The sequence below is a fragment of the Phodopus roborovskii genome, unplaced genomic scaffold (genome assembly GCF_943737965.1).
Source record: "Phodopus roborovskii unplaced genomic scaffold, PHOROB, whole genome shotgun sequence".
Classification (NCBI taxonomy): Eukaryota; Metazoa; Chordata; class Mammalia; order Rodentia; family Cricetidae; genus Phodopus; species Phodopus roborovskii.
Window position 1 is genome coordinate 5,467,323 of NW_026126460.1, and position 24,999 is coordinate 5,492,321.

A 24,999-nucleotide genomic window follows, 5' to 3' on the forward strand; every position below is an offset into this window, starting at 1 on the left:
ATTCTACATTTGTTATCATTTCTAACTGAACCAATAGAAATCTAAGCCATAATTTGAAACAGAGTGATTCCTGCCTGGAGAGAGTGGGCTCATAAATATATAGCTTGATATATTCCTGTAATTTAAGAAGATATTAGGATTTTTAACATTTTTTTGGAACAGTTCATTCAGTATCTAAATTGAATATACAAGATGGGGCTAATGTGCTCTCAGACCTTGCATTTTTAATTGTAGAGGGGATATTTTTAAATTGAATAGTAATTTCATTTGGGACTACTGTGAGATAAGCAAGGTTATTGCCTCGTGAAAGATTTTACAAAGCAAAACCTGTATATTTAATTAGCCTAATTTATAGACCCCATAATATGTTACTCCTTCTTTCTGTATGTGAAATATGGCCTGTTCTCTGCAATGAGCATAGAAAGTCCAAACCCAGACAGTCAAAGAGGAAGCCACTAACTGCCTGCCCATGGCCTGTTCTTTCTCTCTTCCTGCTATAGCAAACCTTAATCCACAGAATAAAGGTATCCAGTGGAAGGTTTGCTTGCTCACCCTTCCCTGGCAGTCCCCACTGATCTGCGCAGAAATCATCAGGCAGATATTTTCAGAGACCATCTTCAGTGAGAGTTGACAGGGCTATGTCTTTCTTGACTCAACTTCCTTTCTACTCCATTCTGAGCCCTGCATTATTATGAGGTAACCAAGACAGCTTAAGTCCCACCATAGGCTTCATCCAAGAGAAATGGGCAAGAAAGAGAAAGCTTGTTTTCCTCACAGTTTAATCAGACTCTTATATTTGCTTGTTGTCCAGATTACCCATTTGGGGCTGCATTCAGCTCATAGCTGAAACACAAGGAATGAGGCATTGAAGAGTTCATCATAGGTCATGTAACCCACCAGGGCCATGATTGCTAGTATTTTTTCTGGGTCTCCAAAACAACATAGTACTTCTATGGCTAGTGGAAGTTGGATGAATGGATACTTTTATCAAGCCACATATACGCTCTCACTAAGTTTGCCAGTTTCTTCACTTATTGTAGTGACTAGAAGTCTAGTAAACCGATCGCTTGGTTTGTAAAACTATATAAACAATGATTGGGACACCAGGTTCATTTACAGTAAATTAAGTGGAAAGCTGAAAGCTAAACCATTAATCCAGATTAGATATCAAAATCTCTTTCTTTTAGTTTTCCAAACTAATGCCTTAACAACATGCGGTAAAAATTTCCTTTCTCATTACCCACTCTACGTGTGGCTCTCCAAGAGGATCAAATCAAAAGTTAGAGAACAAACTATTTCAAACTCGCAGCAACTGTATTTTCCTGTATAGCTTGCTGATGTAGCAGAGAACATTGCTTCCGAACATAAAGCTGTATAATACGTTAGAGCTAAATGAAATTTAAAACGGCTTGTGATAAATCCTGAAAAAGTAAATGCTCTGAAATAGGAATGTCAGCAGGCTGCCTATTATGTAACCATAATACTAGTGTTCTGAGTGTAGATGGATGAGTTACAGGGTAATGACAAAAATGCTGTTGTCTTCCCTTAGGTATGATAGAACATGTAAAAGTGATTTTGAGGTGATTGACTGCAGAGGTACATTGGGACATAGTGACCAATAAGTGGGATGATGGTAGTCACAGTTGTGAAAATGTTCGAATGGCTGCCAGTTAGCTTTGGGCAAAGCAGCATCTTGCAGAAACTCTTATTGAATTTTCAGGATGCCTCCTAGCTTTCTAGCAGAAAGTCTGATCATGTTGATCCTTTGAAACGATGGGGTAAGGATGAAGTGGGGTAAGAATTTCTTCAGGGACCAGGGCTCATCTAACTGAGCTGCAGACAACAGAGACAGGCTACAGCAAGTTGGTGGCGTAGGAAGACAGAGTGGGAGTCTACAGTGTGCTTGGCCTCAGGTGGACATTGTGACTGCATGTGTGACAGATCACTGTGACTCTTGGATATGAGCACATCGGAGACTCCAATGACAAAAGGTACTGGATGCAGTGGGCCGAGTACTTTATCTGCCCTAAGTTTTCATACGCACCAATCAGTATTGCGTCAGAGCTAACCCTTGGAAAGGAAACGTGTTGATTTTACTCACCTTTCTCCTATATTTCATTTTAGGGAAAAGTTAAAACCACTAGGTATAAAGATGTTAAATTTGGGTCAGTGTTAATCCTGAAATTGCTTTTGCTTTGTGGGAGAAATGGGTTAAGTGTTAGCATATAGTAAAAGCATTTTAGCAACCTCAGAGTCTTATTCTTTGGGCACATGCTTGTATCCCATCCAAGAATGTTACTGTAAAAGGACTTTTAAGAAATTGTGAAGCCTCAGGCATTCAGGGCCCTGCCAAAAACCATTGATGTTCTATCACTCTAGACCTCCCAGGAAGAGTGTCTCAACATCTCAGGGTAACAGGACCCAGTGATTGTGACCCCTCAGTTTATAGATGAGGCCTAGAGAGGAAAAGTGACTTAATGGGCACTTCGAGAGGCAGTGGCATATGTTGGAGCAAAAGTCCCTGTGTGCAGGTCATGGAGATAGGACACTAGCCACTAAATGGCAGTGCATATTCTATACCTCTTCCTTCCTGGTCTCCTTTGAATCAACAGTTTCATCCAGTCATGGAAGGATGGTTCATTTTTTTTCCTGCAGATTCCCACCTCTCCTGTTGCTCAGAATGTCAGTATTTATGAATCTACTGACAGTGGCCACTCAACTTCTCAGGAACACTGTCTTCATCTTCTATCTGGGAGACATCCAAGAGTGCCCATCATCCTAGACAGAGTCAAAGAAGGGTTTGAGGGCTCATTGTTCATGACCAGACTTCCTTCCCTGCCCTGTACTGAAATCCCTCCTTCCATAGAGCCGCCACGTGGCTGAGTGTCAAGCCTGGTGAGTTCAGCTTTTCTGGAAAAGAAATCATTCCTGTACAACAGGGATGGAAACGGATGGATGGTTGGCTGGCTGCTCCCAGTAGAGCTGACACTTTACTGGATTTTACTAGGGTTTGGAGCAGGGGGAACACATGCTGTCTTCTTTGTATTCTTGTCTACAAACCCTTGTGTCTCTGTCTATCTCCCAAGAATATTAGCTCAGGTCTCAGCTATTTTGGGCTTACACTTTTCTAATTTCTGGGCTCTGGAAGGAAGCAGAGGTCCACACACCATCTTCCCAGTGCAGTAATGACCAGGGTTATGTGGTTGTTTGTTTGTTTATGAAATGTCAGGGATGCTGGCCTTTAGCAATACAGGGGAGGAGTAAAGGAAATCTCAGGTCTCATGTGCAAATTTCAGATCTCATGGAGTTACCATCCATGAAGATCACACCATATGCTCAGGCACTGCCAAGAGCCAGCCTTCCAGGAGGGAAAAAAAAAAATGAGTCCTCTCAGGTTTTGTGTTAGCATCAAAAATTAACCTCACTGCATGGTTCACGATCATATTGATGACAGAGTTTTGAAAATGAAGCAGACTGCTATGCAAAGTAGAGATGGGGCGTTTTTTCCTTGGGAGCCCAGTCCTTGCAGGTGGGAGCAGCAAGAAACCCTGTCAGAACAGAACGCTGTCCTCCAAGTGTGTTCACACCGGGGACAAATGTTTGCTAAGTGAATAGACAGAATGTATGGGAGACACTGTGGCTGCCGCCACATGTTTGCAGTAAAAGCATTCAAAGTAAAATAACTCCTCAAAAAATCCTAAGATTAAAATTAAATGAATTTCATTTTATTTTTGCCAAGAACTAATTTTTTTTCCACGAAAATATAAATATACTAACTTGTCAGTAACTTTTCCCCAACACCTGATGTATTTTTTGCTAACATTACATTATTCCTGGTGTTCTGACTTGTGTAATCGTTACCAATGGGATTCATCCAATCTAGCATTCAGGGGAGATGGCTGATTTACATAGCCTTAGGCCATGAAGGATGGGGCAATAAAATTTTATATTCACCTCTCCCCCCCAATAGTGAGGGGTTATTGATTGAGTATTTATTCTGATACAACCCCAATTCTACCTTGAACTGATATAGCTAACAATAATTAGTATAGCAGTAGTAAGGACTTTGATGTAGGCTGTTTTTACGTGGACCTCCTTATTCAGGAAACATTAGGTTCTGGCTGTCCTCGGGGTTTGGTTATAAATCCCTTGCCCCTTGGCATAGTTCTTAACAGTTGAAACTCCATTTGCCAGTTCGGCTCCATCCCGTCAACCTAGTTCTGTGTTCTGTTGATGACTGCTTGCCTTTCCATGAATCCTAGCTATGTCCTGTATCCTCCACAGTCTATTTTATATATATATATACATATATATATATATATTTTTTTTTTTACTTTAAGTATATGAATGTTTTGCCTGCATGCATGTACATGCTCCATGCGTATGCCTGGTGCCTATAGAGACCAGAAGGGGGTGTCATACTCTGGAACTGGAGTTACAGACAGTTGAGTGTGGCAGTGTGAGTGCCGGGCGCTGACCCTGCCTCCTAGGCAAGAGCAGCCATCGCTCGTAACCACTAAGTCATCCCGCCAGTCCCCTGTACCATCTATTTATCACCTTTGTACCTTAAATAGTCTCCTATTTCAGTGTACATCTGGTCCTTGGGAAGCAGAGACTAGTGGGTTCTTGGCTCCCACCTCTTGTGTATGTCCCACTCTGGGACAGCGTCTCTTCGCTTAGTACCAAAGCACTTGCTTCATTTGTGTTCTGAGTTTGTTTTCTTGTGTGAGCAAACTTATGACGTAAGAGGCATATGCAGAAAGACCCAACATGAGTTGTGCATGCTCTCTATAAAATAAAATCCAAAACATTTTGTTTTTGAGGCCACTGTATATCCAGCAAAAGCGAAGAGGCAAAGGGGGGGGGGGGAGATTAAGCAGTATTTTTCTCTCTGTTCTAATCATTATGCAAGATACCTGGCTTAGCTAGTCACCCCCAAACACTATTGATCTGGCTGTCTGGCTGTGTGCACAGGCATCTCAGGTTGTTCTCGGAGATCTCCTGCTTCTTAAAGAGCCTTTGGCTTTAAATAGCTGGATGTTGTGGCAGGGTCCCTCAGCTTCTTTTCCCCCTACTCCCTCAGTGAGGAAAGCTGCCTCATTTCTTCTTTTCCCTGTTGATTTTAGGCACAGCCAGCTGCAGAGTAACCCAGTGCTGGCACACCTGAATTCTGGGCCTCACTGCCTGGACAACCCTCTCCTGTTCTGCAGTCTGTTTGGCTAGGACAGCAGAGGTTAAAGGGGAATAAATTCCACTAGGTAGTGATAAGAGCTACATTCCAAGTGGATTCATAGCACAAAACCCTGCGTGATTGGGGGGGGGGGATGAGAAGAAGGCTGTGTGTGTGTGTGTGTGTGTGTGTGTGTGTGTGTGTGTGAACACCACACACAAACACAACTACCTAGGGAGCTTTCCCAGGTGCCCTCAAAGCCACATCGGGTTTCAGCCTCCAGCAAGAGAATCTCCATTCTGTGTGCGCCACCCCTCTTTGGAACTCCAGAGCTGGGAGCGTTCTTGTTCCAAGGATGCCCTTCCCAGAAGCCCTGGTCGGTAACGCTGTGCAATTCCAGCTGGCCCTGTCAGCTCCCTTCCTGATCAAAGCACAGAAGATTTTTTCCAAATATGTTGATTCCAGACTTTTCAACCTAGGGGAGCTGAGGAATGGGGCTGGAAAAGTCTGATCTGGAAACCACATCTGAGAACGCTTGAGGAAAAGGAAACTTGCTAAAGCAGCACAGTCACTTCGTTGAAATGTGGGGTCTTGATTGCAAGCTCAAGACGGGTTGTATTTGGTAAATCTTAGAGGTGGTGGCTTTGCAGCAGCTCATCAAGGGCCAGAACCAGCCCACACACATCTGCCTCTCCTGTTGCTTGTTATGAAGAAAAAAAAAAAAGCCCCCAGCTTTTTTAAATGAAGTCACTACCCCTACTGCAGAGAACGAGAACAAATGGATGTGGTTCCCCAGATAGTTTCGCCCCCATAAACCCTTTTCTATCTTCCACCCACAATAGATGTGATAACCCCTGATTTTCAGACTTTAAATTTGGCCATATTTGTCTTGCCATATCACTTCTTAAAGAAATCTGTCTCAGTTTAGCTTACATCTTGAAGTTAAAAGGGGGGAGGAGGCGCTGCAGGTATTGGCCATTCAGACCCATTCCCCCTGTCCTGGACAACTAAATACTTAGTTAACTGTATTGAACAATGACATCTGTGAGTACTGTGAATAGCTCTAAAATAGAAATAGTCACCATTGTTGAGGGGAAGTTTACCACAAGGCCTATGGTAAAGATACCCAGTCCATGTTTTCATGTCATTTCCCCGGGAACTACACTTTCTGGATGTCAGTAGAGGCTTAAATGAAATCAAATATTTGCCGAGGGAGTTTGTTTAGAGAGTAGTTGCTTCACAAAGGCAGTTTGCAGCTGACTAAGCTTAACTAATCATGTGTGATTACTTGCCGGTGTCCATAATTTTGACTATGTGAATCATTAACTCAAACCTTGTCTTCCATCCGATGAAGGAACAGATACATTGGCTAAAACCAAGAGTTTCCATGCAAGCTGCGTTCTCAATGGGAAAGTATTGGTGTTTCCTGCGTTTGTATAATGGTATGACTTTGACCTTTGCCTACATTCCTTGATGTGGCGCTGCTGTAGGTCTTACATGTGTAATTATCACTGGTAAAGAATTAGGAAGTTCTTTGTCCAGCTCACTTACTGAATCCATTCTTGTGCCCCACAAGCCCTCGCCAGAGCCATAACTGATTACTGCTGAGGGTTCTTGTTTCTATATTGTCCTCCCGTTTGGATGACGTGTGTAGGAAACACTCTTAGCTTTTGCTTTTGAGTGTGTTCTAAAGTGCTTTTTGGTATACACAAGAAAACACTTTCAATTCAAGAGAAAACAGCCACGCCTGTGTTATTACTTTGCTTCTACCAACAAAGGCACACCTTTGACGTCTTGCTGGGGTTGTGTTTCGTAGCTAAACATGACATTTAGGAATTGTCAGCTCTGAATGACTTTTTAAAATACTGTAGTAATGTCTGGCTGGATAGTCGTACAATCTCTGACTTACAAGGATTTGACAAACAAGTTTTCCGTAGACGTAATAAAAGCCTGACCCCTCCTCCCTCTCTCCCTTGTGGGGGTACCTTTCATCTTCTTTTCTACCTTTCTATTCTGGCAGTGGCACCTGCTGTGGGAACTCTTGTGGGGAAAGTCAGGCCTTCTTGGAAAACCATGGATTCTAAGGTAAAGAAACAGCTAAGGTAAAGAAATATACAGTTAGGGGCAGCCCCAGGAATAGGTTCCGGTCAGGACCAGGTATGGACTACCAGGATTTTTTTTCTAATATGTTGTAATTGTTTTAAAAATAATTTTCTTTAATTCATTTGGACTTGAGATTTTTTTTTTTCTTGTGGTTTTTGCATAGAACCTGAGTTCTGTTCCTAGCTTCCACGCCAGGCATCTTACTCTTACAACCTCTTTTTTTTTTTTTTCTTCACTGAAATCTTTTTTTATTATTTAATTTATTATTTTACATGTCAATCCCAGTTCCCTCTCTCTTCCTCTCTTCCTCCCTCCCGGGAGGGACCCTTTTACCCTCTCTGCCCTCTCACATGCACCCTAACCACCCTCTCCTCCCATCCCCCACCCCAATTCCATATGTAGGGGAATGCCATCCAGTTGGGGTCATGTAGATCTGACAGGTCATGTGAAGTAGGGACTAGGGCTTCTCTCCTGTCTCTAGATTAAGGCAGTTATCCTTCCATGGGGAATGTGTTCGCAAGGTCCTTTTGTGCATCAGGGATACATCCTGGTTCCACTGTCTGAGGTCCCTTAGACTGCTCAGTCCTTCTGGCTGAGACCCATGTTCAGGGGGTCTGAGTCAGTCCCATGCTGAGATTTTTTTAAAATAAAAACCAGGTGTGTATGAAAGAAATCCCCTTTTTATTGATTCAATCACATGAAATGGGTCATACTAGTGATCATGTGTACACACACAGATACATGCATGTTCACATATGGGTACATAAATTCAGCAGTTTATCGTACATTGTTTGTTTATAAGAGTGTTCCATGCAAGCATCTGGTCTTTGTAGTGGCTTTACAAATGATGAAACCAGGACTTGGAGAACTTGAAATATTTGTGTTACTGAAAGCAAGACTGAGAGATCTAGATCAGAATTCTTAACTGTGTGCTGCTTCTATTCTGTGCCTTGTGGGGTCCATTGTGCCATCCATTGTGCCTCTCTAAACAGGGAAGCAGACACATTTGCAGATGCTTGGCAAACAGAATATGACTCAGACTCTCAAGCCATCTCCAGCTTTAATATTTGGCTGTTTTATAAGACCCTTGTATCTGAAAGGTTGAAAATTAGATGCATCTTAGGCAGAGTTCTTCCAGGTCTTCAGGCTATACAATACACTAACACTTGTCTGTTGATTGACATCGTAGGGCTGGGGAGACAGCTTGGTGGTTAGGAGTACTTGCTGTGCAAAGCATGAGAAGCTGAATTTGAACCCCGAGCACCCACATCACAGCTGAGCATAGCTGTGCATGCCTATGAAGCTAGCATGGGAGGAGGGGAACACGGAGACTGGTAGGTTGTGGGAGATCCCTAGCCAGTTAGCATAGCCAACTAGTGAGTTTTAGTTGAGGGAGAGACCCTGCCTCAAGGAAAAAAGGTGATGAGTGGCCAAGGAGGACACACAATGTCCTTTCCTGCCTCTGCATGTGTATGAATGGGAATAGTACCCCGACACATGTGAGGACACACACACACACATTCCCATTTTATATTCCTATTTATAGACCTGAGCCCACACTAACAGTGTATTTGTGCTTGTGATTTTGAATGACTCACCCAGCGTACTCTTTGAAAATGAGCATTTTTGTTTATAATATTTTATTGGAATCCAATACTAGAAAGTAAAGCTCATCAAATGTTTACATGTGGTAATCTTTCTGATGAAAGTCTAGACAGCATAGTTCTGAAAGTGATAAACACACGGAAAAGCCCACCATACAGAGCACATACATAGGTCTATTTAAGGAGTAATAATGGCACTACAGAGATTGCCCTGCTGACAGTGAATAATGGGAACATCATAGCAGATGAACTAGCACAATTTTCTGAGACAAAAACAGCCTCAAATTTTGCATAAAGCCAGAAGTAAAAATGGTTTCAAGTAAAAAAAAAAAAAAAAAGTGTTAAGAATTGTACGTGTTTAGCTTAGAAGGAGGGAAAAAAACCAAGTGATCACGAAGTTTCCATTCTTTGATGCTATGATGTCATGATCTAAATGAGACACAGGGAAGGAAGTGGAATTATACAAGTGAATGATACATTTGTTATCAACTGACTTAATAGGGAAAAATCTGAAGACTGCTTGATAAAGAATGTATGAAGCTTTAATAACCATGAAATTAACATTCTCTAGGTTATAGAAGAATTTTTGTTGTGATGAAAATGATTGCATCATCCTCCAGCATTATAGATTCCTATTTCATATTAATGTGGGGTTGGGCTTTTCTTGGACATGAACTTATCCATCTGACCTGCCTCTCTGGAGAGATCACTGTAGTCCTAATGGTGCAGCATGGGCAGTAGCAGTAGGATCAAGCTGTAGGCTCTGCTGCTGCCCTTCATACACCTGGCTAAGAGAACTGCTAAGAGATAAAACCAAACCCACAGTGTTATTAAAAGCTGCTATGCCACCTGAACACTGCCAGAAGTTCTGAGACTCAGGCTGTCCTTTTCTTTTGAGACAGGCAAGAGTTGCAAAAAACAATGGCATCTGCCTTAAAAAAAAAAATGTAGTGAAGAAAAAGCAATTATACAACTCATGTGATTGTTTTGTTATTCTTATTAAATGCTTGTTTTCTTAGTCTAAAGATTTCAAAGGCCAACCCAGGCCAGATTCCCTTTTCCATTCTTGAATTCTTCCTGGCTATGTGTTAAAGACTGGTTGTGTTTTATCTAGTGGGAACAAAGAAACTGTTCTTGTTCAACATCCACTGAATATAGCCACTAGGTTTAGATCCGTTTACATTCAAGACTCCTCCCTGTGACGTGGCACTGGGTTCTGAAGTCTCTGGAGTGGTTTTAGAGCATGCCATGCATCTAGTGTGTTGGAGATGTCATCCTGAGAGATGACAAGGTTAATCAGCTTGACTTAGTAGCAGATAGCACCCAAACACACAGTTGCTTAACCGCTGAGACAAAACAACCTTCCTCTCAATTGGAGCGGTGTTGCTGTCAGTTGCCAAGCACTCCTGCTATAGATCATGTTCTGAAAGCCTCATGAACAGCTGGCTAGAGGAATGAATGATGTGGTCTGGATTAAATAATATCTGCCTCAAATAGAATACTAGATGGCAGTGTATTTGCTGCAGAACTCTACTTGGAAAGTAAACTTTGTGCAATTTTTGGTCACTTCTTACCATCTTAGGAGGCCTTTTTCAGAACAAGTCATTGAGGGATCTAGTACACAGCTTTCAAAAACTGAACCGTGCAGGTCCAGGTCCATCGTATGACTGTGCACAGTCGGAGCCTCCCGATGGAAAGGCCTGGATTTCCTTTTCTTCCAGCACTGTTCTGACCTAATCCTCTTGTCCCACCTCTCCATTCATCCAATCAATTTACCCCACAGATAAACCTCAAACTGAAAATACTATGAAGGTCACATGGAGGAAAAATCTGATGGAGCAGACACACAAGCTTACTATTGGTCTCTCTCTGGTGGTTGGTAGGAATATTTGCTTAGATTCAGAAACCTAGCACATGTTCACAGCACACACAAAAGGAGGAGCACTCCCCCTTTTCAAGGCAAAAGAGCATTGAAATTGCTTCTCCTGGCAAACCTTTAACGTTTATCCCATCTCCCAGTTAAAGACTTGGTCTTTGGACAATAGGGCAAACTTCAAGCTTTTAAGTGAAGTAGACAAACAGCAACTCATTTTGGGATTATCTTATTCAGGATAGAAAGTTGTAGAAATCACAGGATTGTGATGTTTGTAAATGGCAACATCATTTGGCATCTGATATTGTCTCTTTTCTCACATCTTGCTGCTTGGAGAAGGCCTTGCCATGCTCCTTCCAGTGGATTCTCACTTTCGCACTTTATTCTTCAGCTGCTGCTTTATCTAGTAGACTTCTGAGCCATTCTGCTCAGAGCCAAATCTCTCATCTACAATGCATCTTGATTTCAGTCTGATCTTTATAAAATACTGACATGATTCTGTTTTTAACTTTAAATGTCCAGTGACTCTCTGTTGTCCTATAACAAACTAAATCCAGATTTCTGTGTTTTGATTTCATAGTATAGGGTGGAACCAACTTCCGTTCTCTCTTCCTGACACTGACTTTGTGTTTCGCTATTCTACAGCATGTTAGGGCCCAAGGCAGTGCAAGGAAGCCAAGCTCTACCCAGTTTCTGTGATAAATCTACTCTTGCACAAGGTGCTTGCTTCAAAATGAGTCTCCACACCTCCCTCCTTTTCCTTCTAGCTCTTACCCATTCAGCTCTTATGACTCAGATCCCACATTCTAGTTCAAAACATGCATCTGCCATTAAAGTGGAAGTCACTTGACTGTGTGGAGTGAGGGGTTCAAGGCATGGCATAGCTTCATGCTCTTTCAGAGTCTCTCTGGGCCACTCCAGCCCTTCAGTTCCTCTCAGCTTCTGTAGCACTGACAGTTTGAGCTAATTGCCTCCAGGATGAAGTTCAACAAAACCACCAGGCTACCACAAGGACATAGCAGCATTTACTCTGACATTTTCCATATCTTTTCAATTTCTGTTTGAATAGTTCTATAAAGTATAGGACATATTCATACTGAAATATGTATTTGACATTTGTAAATAACATGTACATGTGGTGGGTCCTCTATTCTGTGGGTTTAAATAACTGTGAATCAAAAATATGCAGAAAAAAAAAGCATACTGAATTTGTATAGACTTTTTTTCCTGTGGTCATTATTCTCTAAATAATACAGCGTAACAATTTTCTACATAGTATTTGTGTCTGATAGGTGCTATAGCTAATGTAGATTATTATATGTATACAAAGATTATATATGTTATATTGAGATACAATATCTACTTGAGTGTCTGTGGATTTTGGTGTCCTGAGATGAAAGTACCAAATGATATTCTCTCTCTCTCTTCTCTCTCCCTCCCTTCCTCCCTCTCCCTCGCTCTTTCTTATGTGTATTGCATGTGTAAGCACTATAATTCATGGAGTAAATAACAAAAAAAAAGCCTCAATATTAGAACAGTTTCATTGGAGTTTCAGGAAGCCAGTAAACTGCCCACCTACATCCATTAATTTTCTCATTCAGAAATCATTTGGGGACAGCCCACAGTGTGCCACCACACAGTGCTGAGATGTAGAACTCAGGCAAGAGAAGACTAAAGTGCCATTTTTTGTGTCTAGGAGATGCTTTACTAGATGAGGTTTCAGAGCAGGGTGTTAAAAAATTCTTTCTCAGCAAGAGGCATAAGCAATGTCTGTCCTTCCTCCTAAGGTCCCAACAGTAAACCAAGGGTGACTCCACCAAAGTTCTTCCTGAGAAACTGTTTATTGAACTTCCTTACAGAACATAGGGGAGGGATTACTTACAGGGGTGTAGGTGCACCTCTCCTGAAAGGCCACACCTATAAAACCTTTACCCAGCAGGGTAGGCACATGTGGACGGAGTCTCCTCCCCAGTCGTGTCCCCGATGTACAGTAGCCATCTGTCCTGTCCCCACACCCCCTGCCCCACCACCAGCACCACACCAGCTTGTAGGGAGTGGTCGGATGTTCAGGCCTTATGACTCTCCTCACTCCTGCATGAGGGGGTGTGAACTGTCATCAAGCCCTGCTGAGGAGACTGTGGCTCGGTGATTCAGCTGACTGCCCTAAGATGGTAGCATTTGCTTGGTTTGGAGGACAGTGGTGCACAGTGTGGGGTCAGGGAGATTTGAAAATACTTGCCCTTTGCATGAGGCAGGTGAGTCATGGGCGAAGGGAGCATTGCACTCCCTTTTCCACTTATCTTGCCCCTAACCAGGTTCAGAGCCTGTAGCCCAAACTACTTGGAGACCAAGAACAAGTGAGACAGGCGCGGGCTTTGCAGGTAAAGTGAAAGGAGATTTAGTAGAGCATGCCCAGTTTATCCTTTCCAGCCACCTAGGAAATAGTCAGCAGAGGATACAGTCGGGGCTCAGCAGTGTCCCCGTGATGTGAGGTCTCTCCTGGTAAGCAGTCCCACACTGCTTAGGCTTGTATTGCATGCTGTTTTCTGTCATTTCAAATGTGTCTGCCCCAAATAAATGACACCTTTCCTCCTCTCAAAAGAACTAAGAATGCATAAAACCCAATGTTAGGATCAGTAGACTTGTGTTCAGTGGAGATGTATCCATTCAAAGCCTGAAGTTCCTATATGATGTCCACCGCCCCGTGTGTATTTGCACATGAGCTCATACATGCATGCCCATGCACACCTCTGCTTGTCTGTATGTCTGTCTTGAACATGACATCACTGCTAATCATATCTGAACACACATTCTGAAACCCCTCCTAGCTCCATTCCCCTATCCCACCCCTGCCCGCTTACACACACCTGACACAGATGTGTACATGGTATTCTTACTCCATCCCCTACCCCACCCCCGCCCGCTTACACACACCTAGACACAGATGTGTACATGCTGTTCTTACTCCATCCCCTACCCCACCCCCGCCCGCTTACACACACCTAGACACAGATGTGTACATGCTGTTCTTACTCCATCCCTTACCCCCCCGCCCGCTTACACACACCTAGACACAGATGTGTACATGCTGTTCTAATCCATCCCCTACCTCACCCCTGCCCGCTTACACACACCTAGATACAGATGTGTACATGCTGTTCTAATCCATCCCCTACCTCACCCCTGCCTGCTTACACACACCTAGACACAGATGTGTACATGCTGTTCTAATCCATCCCCTACCTCACCCCTGCCCGCTTACACACACCTAGACACAGATGTGTACATGCTGTTCTAATCCATCCCCTACCTCACCCCTGCCCGCTTACACACACCTAGACACAGATGTGTACATGCTGTTCTAATCCATCCCCTACCTCACCCCTGCCCGCTTACACACACCTAGACACAGATGTGTACATGCTGTTCTAATCCATCCCCTACCTCACCCCTGCCCGCTTACACACACCTAGACACAGATGTGTACATGCTGTTCTAATCCATCCCCTACCTCACCCCCGCCAGCTTACACACACCTAGACACAGATGTGTACATGGTATTCTTAGCATTACACTTTGCAGGCTCTGGTACATTGTAGAATTGAAACTGTGGTCACATGACACAAAACCTTTGCTTCTAGTAGCTGGTGAGCAGAAACAGACTGTGTGAGGACAAGAGGAAGAGTGACGAGAGAAGAAGGCAAGTCAGTGAGGCAGAAGACACTGAAGTCCAGGTCTCCGGATGAAAACCTTTCTTGACGCCACCTTCCCTCATAGGGAAGAACTCCGATACTGTGAGAAATAAAAATCTGTGCAGTTAAAAAGTATCTACAGAGTCAGACTCAGCAACTAAAGTGATGAAGTACGGGTTATAGAGCTTTCTTTATTCAATTTTAAAATGTTTCCCTTCCATTGTGGAAAAGATGGGCCAGCACCACCCTTTGCCCAGCAATCTTAGGCTCATGACTAGATGTGGCCCAGCAAGACAGCCCCGAACCATGCAAGCCAGCCCTGTGCCATCACACGCTTGTTTGGAAATATAAATTACTCTATACTGTCTCTGATTTTCTCCTAACTTCTTTCACATCCCACTTCAATAGTGGATATTAAATACAGGAATTAGTTGATGCTTTCTCTGTGTGTCTATATATTTATCCCAGAGACTTATCTTTTTAAAAACTGGAGTAGAACTTCAAAATCATCTCCTTAACTCTCCATATAATCTCTTCAGCATATTGGGACATGTGTAAAGAGACACTGAGGGTCCCCAGCCGCATCCAAAGACTCGTGAATCCTGGAAAGTCAGGGAAGCTGGTGTGGGAATTTTTGAAGTTAAATATTGTTTGGGATATTGATTTGGTTGCTATATCAGAAGACAAATAGCAGTAGCCTAAAAATAAGCAAGTCAGGTTCTATAGTGTAATAGGCCAAGTGTTCTGATGGGAGAAATTCCATGGCGATGGGGCTCAGCTGCCCTCACTTTCTGGCTTCTATTTCAAGATCTTGCCTCCCATACTGCAGGGGAGAACCTAACAGGAGTGGGATGCACACCCCTTCCATCTGAAGGTATCTAAACTCCTACAGATCACTTCTACTCACACCCCCTCGGCCAGAGCTTGTTACCTGCCCTATGGAGTTGCAAGGGGACTGGGAACTATAATCTTGACCTGAACTATGCCTTCTACTTGTGGGTAAGCAAAATCAGATTCAGTGGAGAAAAAGAAAGAACAAAAGGAAGAGGGAGATGTCAAGGGGGTGAGGAGGGAAGAAGGTGCTGGAAGGCTTAAGCCTTAAGCCAAGAAGTCCAGGTCTCTGGCTAGAAGGCAAGAATATAGTGAGACAACAGTTTACTCTCCTCCAGCCTTGCTGCACTGAGCTGAGAAGCATCTTTTGACCCTGAGTTCAGTAAGGGGACTTGTAAACAGAGCAGAGAATGCTTTAGGATCTAAAGTAGAAGGAAAATCTTCCTATGTAGTAGGAGCTTACATCCCAGATCTCTATACTTTAATAAGATAACCTCTCTCCTACTTAGAAAGAGAAGGATGGATGGAGGGAGGGAGGGAGGGAGGAGAGGAAGGAGAGGAAGGAGGGAGAGAAAGGAGAGAGAGAGAAAAGACCTTAGAAATAGCTTACTCTGCCTGCAAAATGCTTGAGAGCAAGAGTGGGGATCTCAGTCCATTTCCCAGCACCCATGTAATCCAGTGATGGGGAGATGGAGACAGGGTAGGATTCATGGGGCCCACTGGCCACCCAGCCTAGCGTAATTAGTGAGCCCCAGGTCCCAGAGAAAGATCCTGTCTCAAGACAAGAAACAAATAATAGGGCAGCTCCTGAGAAATGATACCTGAGATTGACCTCTGGCCTTCACATATATATGAACACACACACACACACACACACACACACACACACACACACACACACACGCTCGCGCAAACACACACACACATGCCCAAGTGTGATACCCACAGATACCTGTTGCTACAGTACAGTTGAATAAAAATACATTTTCCAGGTGACATTTTTAGACTAGGCTCTGTATAAAACCAATGTCACCATGTCATGTGTGATTCTAGGCCACCCTGATCTCACTGCCCCTTGGCCCAGATCCTCCTCCTGAGTCTAGACTCCACTTCAGTGAAAGGGACAGTTGAGTGGATTGGAGGCCCAACATGATCACATTGAAGGTTTCAGCATTGGTGAATGAAAAGGTGTGGGAAAAAACAAAAACAAACAAACAAACAAACAAAAAACCCTGTACTTCTGCTACTAACGCCATAGTGTAAAATGTACATGTCTTTAAGAATGTCTGCTCCAGGAAAATAACCACAGAAGACACTGCTGCCTACCATGCTATAGACACTCCATCTGGGATTTGCATGTGTTTACATGATTAGCCAAGTGCTTTTCCTTGTCAGTATCCACATTCACCCTTTTCAATTATTACTCTACTTACCCTGACAAGACCAACCTGGATTTTGACAGTCAGGCTGATTTTTATTTATTTAAGCTATGAAAAGCGAAATCTGATTTTGCCTCTTACTTTCATTATTGGGAAGAGCAATAAACGCAGACAGAATATAATCAAATCAGGGATATCTAGGACTTTAGCTAGGAACAAAAAGGAAATATTGTACTTCATCTTCATACCAGGTTAATTTTAGTATCTTAGAGGTATTAAAAGTTATGTATACAAGTGTGATTCTGAGATCATCGTTTACTTGACCATTGGTGGGCAGTAGAAAAGAAATCGGCAATTGTGACTATGGTCAGAGAGAGACATGACAACAGATGGGATGTAATGGGTTTTGAAAGTGGAAAAAGATGGAGGCACAGTAAGACAGCAGGCAGGTGGCATCTAGAACCCAGGAAAGGCAGGAAAATCTTAAGGGTAGGAACCATGTGCTCTGGCCTTTAGAATTCAGAGATGTTTTGCACCAAGTTCATTCTCATTTGTTACAGCATCCCTAAGAACTGCACATACTAGTTTCCTGTCCTGTTCTGGGTGCTAGAATGATCCATGTCATAGTTTGTTATGAACACTAAGTAGAGGAATCAAAGTGTTCCAACCTGCAGTATCTGAATGTGGATGCACTTAGCCTGTGTTTGGGTTGCTGATTGACTTAGTGCTGTAGTCAGTGGCTATACTGGCTGTGACACTTTAAAGGGTCCCTACAGATCTCCCCTTAGATTCGTCTTCTGTCTTCTGTTGATGTCATAATTCAGTTCTTGGAATACATTTTTTTTTTTCTGGAAAGTTCCTTCTGATGCCTTTTGTAGATCATTTCTCAGACCAATTCTTCTCTTCTCCTTTTCCAGTGGAGAGGTTTCTGGCAACTTGTTGGGCTGTGTGGGCAGGCTGAGGGATGTTCCCAGCAGAGGTATGAAGTGTCCCAGGTAAGGGAGGGGAGTTCCCAGGGGAGGCTGCCCTTCCAGAGCAGTACTTCCTAATCCAGGACCTACCTTCCTTCCTGCCCCTCCATTCCTTCCTCCCTCCCTCCCTCCCTCCTTCCTTCCCTTACTAACTTACTAGTGGGAAGTTTTTGTGAGTGTATGTGACTCAGAAAAATCTATGAAAAAGAAACATCACAGCTTCACATTCGGTTCGTTGACTTGCCTCTGGTCAGTGGTGTCCTTGGAGCAGGGCCTGGGGCACATGAGCTGAAGTTCCCAGTATGGCCTCCCCTTTGCTGGGTCAGATTTATACAACTTTGTATCTCAGAAAAAGAAGCCAGCCTTTCTACTACCCGAGTACTGATAATACTATGTAGGTTTACGTGCCATCTTCTAACCCTCCAATCATTGTGAAATGGCAGTAGATAGAACTACCCCTAACTGCAGCCAAGGAAAAGGACTCGTGGAAGGTGGTAACACTGTAGGCCTGGCTGGAACAGCAGTGCAACAGCGTGCAGATCGGCTGCTGGCCAACTGACTACACAGGGCCTCTCAGTTCAGTCAGGTGTTGAATAGTCTTCCATACACTGGACTCTCTGAGCTCAGAAATGCTGAGACTATACAGTGATAAGAGCTGACAAAGTTTTAGTATGGATGCTAGAACAAACAGAAATCTGTTTTCTTTCCATAGATTGCTTTTCCCTTTTCTCTTGTCACCATAACCTACTTAGCAGCAAAGATGCAGCCCAACTTAGATCTTCTAACACCCACTTGGAAGCTCTCCTAGGTCTTGGAGGCATGATTATCTGTGCTCCCCCACTCAAAGCGCTCCGAGGAAACACTGTTTCCTCCATCATAGCTTACCTGAGTGGGTTCTATGCCCTGCCTGGTAGTCCTCACCAGAATTCCTCGAGGTCTGTACTGCCTTCATTTTCTCCATTTAGTTCTCAGCATGGGTTACCGACGGAGGAGATGCTTAGTAAAATCTCCCTGAATGAGTAAATCACAAACAGATGACTCAACTCCTGCCTCTGTCACTTTCCCACCGCTCTTCCTGTGTGACTTTTAACAGGTCCCTTGAGTGAGACACTTGTGGGACAGGGGTCCAAGTTATGGAAGGACAGAAAATCCTTTTAAGGAAGTACTGACATGCTAATATAGCTCATTACCTGTCCGGTACTCATAAATCAAATCTTGCAAACCATAAGTTGGGAGCTTCGCTGTGGATTTCATTTCTCCTACATGGATTGATCTTTTCACTTCACCTACTCATACACATTACTAGGCAACAGATTCACACCTGTTTATGTTTATAATTCTGTCTTTGACCCAAGACTTTCTTTTCCGCAAGATACTGAGAACAGTGTCAAATAAAAAAAATATCTGCAGATATTGACTATCTATGAACCTGCATTGATAATGCTCATAATTAACCATGTGGAACAGTTGCTAGGGAGATAGAAGGAAGAGCTCACCAGTCAGCTTGACAGTAGTGAACATGTGTCAGTTGTAAATAATCGCAACAGCTCACACATGGTGTCTGCTAACTTGAGTAGAGGAGTCTGTGCCACTCTAAAAGATGGATTCAAATCTCTCATTTTGGAAGGGTGTTTCCTCTAGGATCCTAAAGATATTACTCTGGGAACCAGAGTCTTACCATGCTGTAGGAACTTCTCACTAGTAAATTAAGCATACTTAGCCATTTCGTTAACACCTCACATACTAAAGAGGTAATTGACTCAGAGACATAATTAATTTGTCTCATATGTGCCCTATATTCACTGTCAATCGTGACAAATTCAAGACTCAAAAAGTAAACTGAAATTATTATTTTTTTCAATCTTATTGCAAAGTCTTTAATTTTTGAAACACAGTGTAGCTACATTGTACAGGCTGGCCTTGAACTCCTGCCCTCAGGTGTTCCTTTTGTCGAGAGCCTCCTAGGTAGCTGGAAATGCACTCAGGCATGCACTGCCATACCAAAGTACCTTACATCAAAATCTCAATATTTTTGAAAAGTTAATATTGGAATATAAAACATTAGTGTCCGAAATAAATTCACTACATATAAAATTTAGTTCCTATTTGACTGGATGTTTTGTTGCTCAGTGCAGAATTTCTTTTATCTTTGGGCAAAACTCTTTTGACACAGCCATTATGCTAATAAGAAGTGAGTGGGGGTCCCACTTCCCCTTGACTTCATAATGTGTGGCTTACTAAGCAACAGTCAGGATGTTCTCTGATCTGGTGAGTCAGCAAAGCACACTTCAGGTCAGGTGGCTAGGACCTTGTGTGGACAGTGCACATTCTGATAGCAGCCCTCCAAGAAAAAGTAAAGACAAATGGATTTATTCCTTTTCTGCAAACAAGTTATTCTGCAATCAGATCACAGCTAATAAAAATGATTTGATGATTCAGAGCCTTGGTATAAAATGTTGACAAAAATCTATACTTTCCAGAAAAGTGGGGTCATAGCTGTATCTTTATCTCATACTGAAAATAAACTGTGGTGCTTTGGGAAGCAGCTTTTGTATTTGGTTATTAGATAAATTACTAAAAGTAGCCTGAAGAAATTAAGAAAATAAGGTTCAGAAAAGGGAATTTCTTCCTTGCTTTTTTTTCCTTTCTTAGTTTTATTTTAAGACAGTCTCCTATACTTGTATTGAACTCTGTATGTAATGGAAGATACCCTGAAATTCCGATGATCTTATCTCACCTGAGTGCTGGATACCAGGGTGTTCGATGCCTGCCTGCTTACTCCTATGCTTATGTTACACATAGAAAAGTAAAATTAGGGCTCAAACCCTAAGAGGTGATCAGCAGAATGATATTGTAAATTTGGCTATGTTCTTTCTGAATGTTACTCATTTCAATTATTCAAGTAAATGATTGTTTTTATTGATGGTGTGATGAGGGATATGAGTTATGAATAATATGTTCCTTTGCCTTTTAGCTCTGATTTTGAATTTACTATACTTAGTTTGATATCTGATATATCTACTGCCACTATGGAAATATTGAGAAACCTGGATTTAAGTAATTTCCCTTTGAATTACAAGGTCAGTTAATGGTAGAACTTGTAATAGAACTCAAAAGAAGGCACTGGACAAGTATACTGGGTTGTTCACAAGCAGTAGCAATTGACAACAGAATTTTAGAAGGACTGAGAGGTAGGGGTCCAAAAGCCAAGGCACACAGATTTGTTGAAGTGAAAAGAAAGTGGAAATCACCATGCTCAGAAAGAATAGCTCTTCATAAACACTTAAAGAGTTTCGAGGCTGGGCCTTGGTGGCACATGCTTTTAATCCCACTCTAGGGAGGTTGAGGTAGGCCAATCTCTGAGCGTTTGAAGCCAGCATGGTCTACAGAGCACATTCCAGGACAGGCTCCAAAGCAATACAGAGAAACCCTGTCTCAGAAAAAAAAAAAAAAGAAAAAGAAAAAGAAAAAGGAAGGAAGGAAGGAGAGAAGGGAAGGGAAGGGAAGGAAGGGTTTTGAGTGAATAAATGAACTTTAGACTATTCAGCCTTATCAAGCATTGGATAATTTACTTTTTGATATAGCATGCAAAAATGACACGGGGTAATAAGTCAGAATGATGAGAAACTTAAGCTACTGGACACCTACTACCAGCTTTATTCAGGTTTAAGTGTAAACAGGGTCCCAGATACCAATTTGCCTGTCTGACATTTTCATCTCTAGGAAAGTGAAGGAAATGAAGGGAGCTGCTATTGGGATTTCATTTTAACCAAGAGGAGATTGGTTGGTGAAACAGGAGTAGAGGAGGTTTTTATCCATTTATTTAATAAATAGTATCTGGTGTTGTCTGGCAGTCAGCTTAGCTTTTAGCTTTTGTGATGATTATGAAGTAGATGGCAGATACAGCCCAATGCACTACACATTCCAGATATTTCAGAGAAGGGAGAGACCCGCTTGTAGAACCTGAGAGTCTAAAAGAGACTGCTAAAGAAATGGAAATTCAGCCCCTGATGTTCAGATTTGACTCTCCTGTACAAGCTGAACTTCCCCCAGACCTGCCCAGAAAATGCAATGCAGGGCAGAGCACCATGGCTTTTGTTCCCATTCTGTTTGCTGTGAAACCTCAAGGTGCAAACAGCAACACTGCATCTGTTTCCAGTTTGTTGTGTTCTTGGCAAATACAGCAGGACATGGAACATAAAGCCACAAGTTATATCTGTGTAAAACACAGTAAACAACAGTGAACGTCCTGTAATATGAGCATGAGGTCTGTTCCTAGTTGCCTGAGATCGCTCGCGCTCTCACACCCATACGTAATAGTCTTGGGTTCTTTGAATGAACAGAATTCAAACTGGGATCATTTTTAAAAAGAGGAAAAGACATGGCTGCAAATGGCACAATTGTATTCACTCAAAACCTAAATGAGCATGTAAAGGAGTGTGCAAGGGAAAGCAAATGAGCGAGAGTAAATACCACAGAGACAGTTAATTCCCTTGGAATACTGTCAGGAAACCTGGTGTCTCCAGTGTGCTGAGATGTGTAAGAAATTCTAAAAACAAGAGATTTAGAAATTTGATGAGGCACAATCCAACAGGAAATGAAGTTTACAAAATAAGCCAGATAAAGAAAATGGAATGCTTGTGACATTGAATGTTATACATGTTTTTGCTAATGGTATCCTTACAGTTACTGGCTGGAATGTTCTTTCTGTTATGTTTTCTTATTACAGGGTTTTGCTTTATTGTTGTAGAGAAACGAATCAAAGGGACAAAGAGAGAAAAACAAAGACTGAAGCCCCTCTACCACTTAGAGCTCTCTTCATTCCTGCCTGTTTGCAGGACTACTGATTCCCTACAGGACTGAAAAGAACGTAAGGGGAGTAAGGCCATAGCAGCTGGTGGGAGACCCAATCCTCCACCCCTCATCGTGGGAAGGGTCTCCCATTAGGGAACTTACTTGGGCCTAACACACCTGACACAGATCTACTCCAGCAGGTCTTCTGGGAGGATTTCAGAAAGAAATCCAAAGCATAGAGAGGGACAGGAAGAGAGAATAGAAAATTTTAGCCAGCTGTCAGAAATTACTGTGACAATAGCAAACGCTCAGTAGACAATGTGACGGTCACTAGACACAAAGAAAAAGTCAACAGGACTAAGTAGCTCTCCTGTTCCGTAAAATAACTGGGACAAGCAAGAGAGAAAATGTGGTAGATCGGGCACATATGAATTTTCATCAAGGTTGTTTTCTCAACACCTCGGGATTTCATAATGGGAGGCATAGGAGCTGCAAATTGACTCCTAGCTAGAATCACATAAACAAAGCCAAAGGGTGGGTGTGGCTGTAGAGGACGGCCTTTGTATATGTGGGCTTCTTTTTTACCAGTGATGCAAATGGTGAACTTCATAGACACAATACCAGAAACAGACTGTCATTGAACTGTCACCAGCATCCTGTGTGCTCTCTCCCTTTGTCCTCACACTAGCTCTCTGCAATTTCTAATGAAGTACATCAGAGCCCTAAGGTCCTCAAGGTTATACAGCTTCTAAGTAGCAAAGTTGAATTAAGCCCAAGCTGTCTACTTAATGGAGTAAGTGACTTAAATTATATCCTTCAGTTTGTGAATGACCAGAGTGACATGGACAGCTAAAGTGGGAAGTTATAGATTTGGCTCCCAAAAGAGCCCTAGTAGACTTGAAAAATGTGCCAAATGAATTTGATCCAAGTCTAAACTCATGCACTTAAGTTACCAAAAATATCAACTGTGAAAGGAAATGGTCCATGCCATGAGCAGGCCTTGGAGATTTGGGCTGTGGGCTTATTATGGTCAGCGTATAGATGTGGTTGTCAACAAAATTGATCTTAAGTTACATTTTCTTTTCTAAATAGTGTATTTTAATTAATCTTTGTAAATTTCATACCGCATGCCTTCCTTGATCATTTTCTTCCCTACACCCCACCTCCTTTTTGTGTCCCCTTTAAAAAAAAAAAAAAAAGTTTTGTTTTTTGTTTTTGTTTTGTTTTTAAGAAGAGGCTATCTTGCAGCAGGTTTCCTGGTCTCCTAGTTCTTACAGTCTTTCTGCCCCATCTTTTACAAGGCCCCCTGAGCCTTCGGTGTAGTGGTTGTGTTGGAATGCATTCATTGAGGCTGGGCACACCGAGCTCAGTTGATCTCCGCATGTTGACCAGTTGTGGCTTTCTCAAATGGTTTCCATCTGCTGCAGAAAGTAACTTCTTTGATTAGGGGTGAGAGAAGTGCTTACCTGTGGGCATAAGGATGCGTAATCAGAATGTTGTTAGGAAACTGCAGTAGTAAGTTCTCCATGGCCTCACCAGCCACACATAGTTGTCTCAGTTTGCAGGGTGGCGCATGAATAGCCTCCTGTTGCTCAGTTCCTAAGTTCCATTAGATGGCTGTTGGTTACCCCCAGCCTGTCAGTACCAATATTGCACCTGTCAGGATTTTTAAGTTGTATTTTAAAAAGAATAAAGGCATGAGATGAATGGACAAGAAATGGGTGAACCCTTAAAAAGAAATACCTACAAGTCTTATGAGAAGAAATGTGTTACATTAAAAATAACTTAAGGAGTTATACTTTCCTGTTCCAACATCCTTTATTATGTGAACAATTCTATAGTAGAATAGAGGAAGCATACTTAGTTGAATTTGAGTTTGTGGAGAGTGCCAGGACTTCAGGATGTGGGAAGACGGGCCTGTGACATTGCCGAGGAAGTTACGGGAAGGCAGTTAACTCAGCTGTCACCAAGAGTGCACCTGTCCTCTGCAGAAGATGCTTCTCTGAAAGTCTTAGGATTCCCCTGTGGCTGTGTTGTTGATTAAGGGCTGGATGGCCACTTAATGAGGATGCTGGGGAGGCTATTCACATATGGGTGAGGAAGAAAAGGGACCACTTGGTCCTTGCTAACTCCAGGAGTTCAAAGAGTGGCTGGTAGTAGCCTTCTCTCTGGGAAACCAGTGAAATTAAGGGTTGAAGCTGCACCAGCTTGTGGGAAAGGTGAGTCCTGGAGGTTTTAAGAGTCAGATTGGATGACAGATCAAACCAAACACACACACACACACACACACACACACACACACACACACACACACACACGGGGGGGGGGGGGATCTGTTTGACAGAAAGGTTTGATTTGTGACAATTTTCTTTAGTTTTGCTTCAAATGACTGAGTCACAACTTGTTTTCTAACATGGCCATAATTTTTGAGACATTTTTGGCTTTGCCTGTGGCCAGCCTCTTCACATAGCTGTCTCGTATTTCCAGGCACAAACAACTCAAAGGAAGTGAATGACTGCCCTGGTGTATCAGCTGGCAGGGACTTGGTTTCAGTTTTCATTTGAAGCTCTCACAAAACAAGT

The 24,999-nt window shown here is 42.6% G+C and overlaps 1 protein-coding gene across 9 annotated transcripts in view; it reads left to right on the plus strand.

Moving 5' to 3' along the window:
* Spats2l (spermatogenesis associated serine rich 2 like) overlaps positions 1–24,999 on the plus strand; it is a 166,226-nt gene that overhangs the window by 40,147 nt on the left and 101,080 nt on the right. The gene's annotated exons all lie outside the window — the stretch shown is intronic.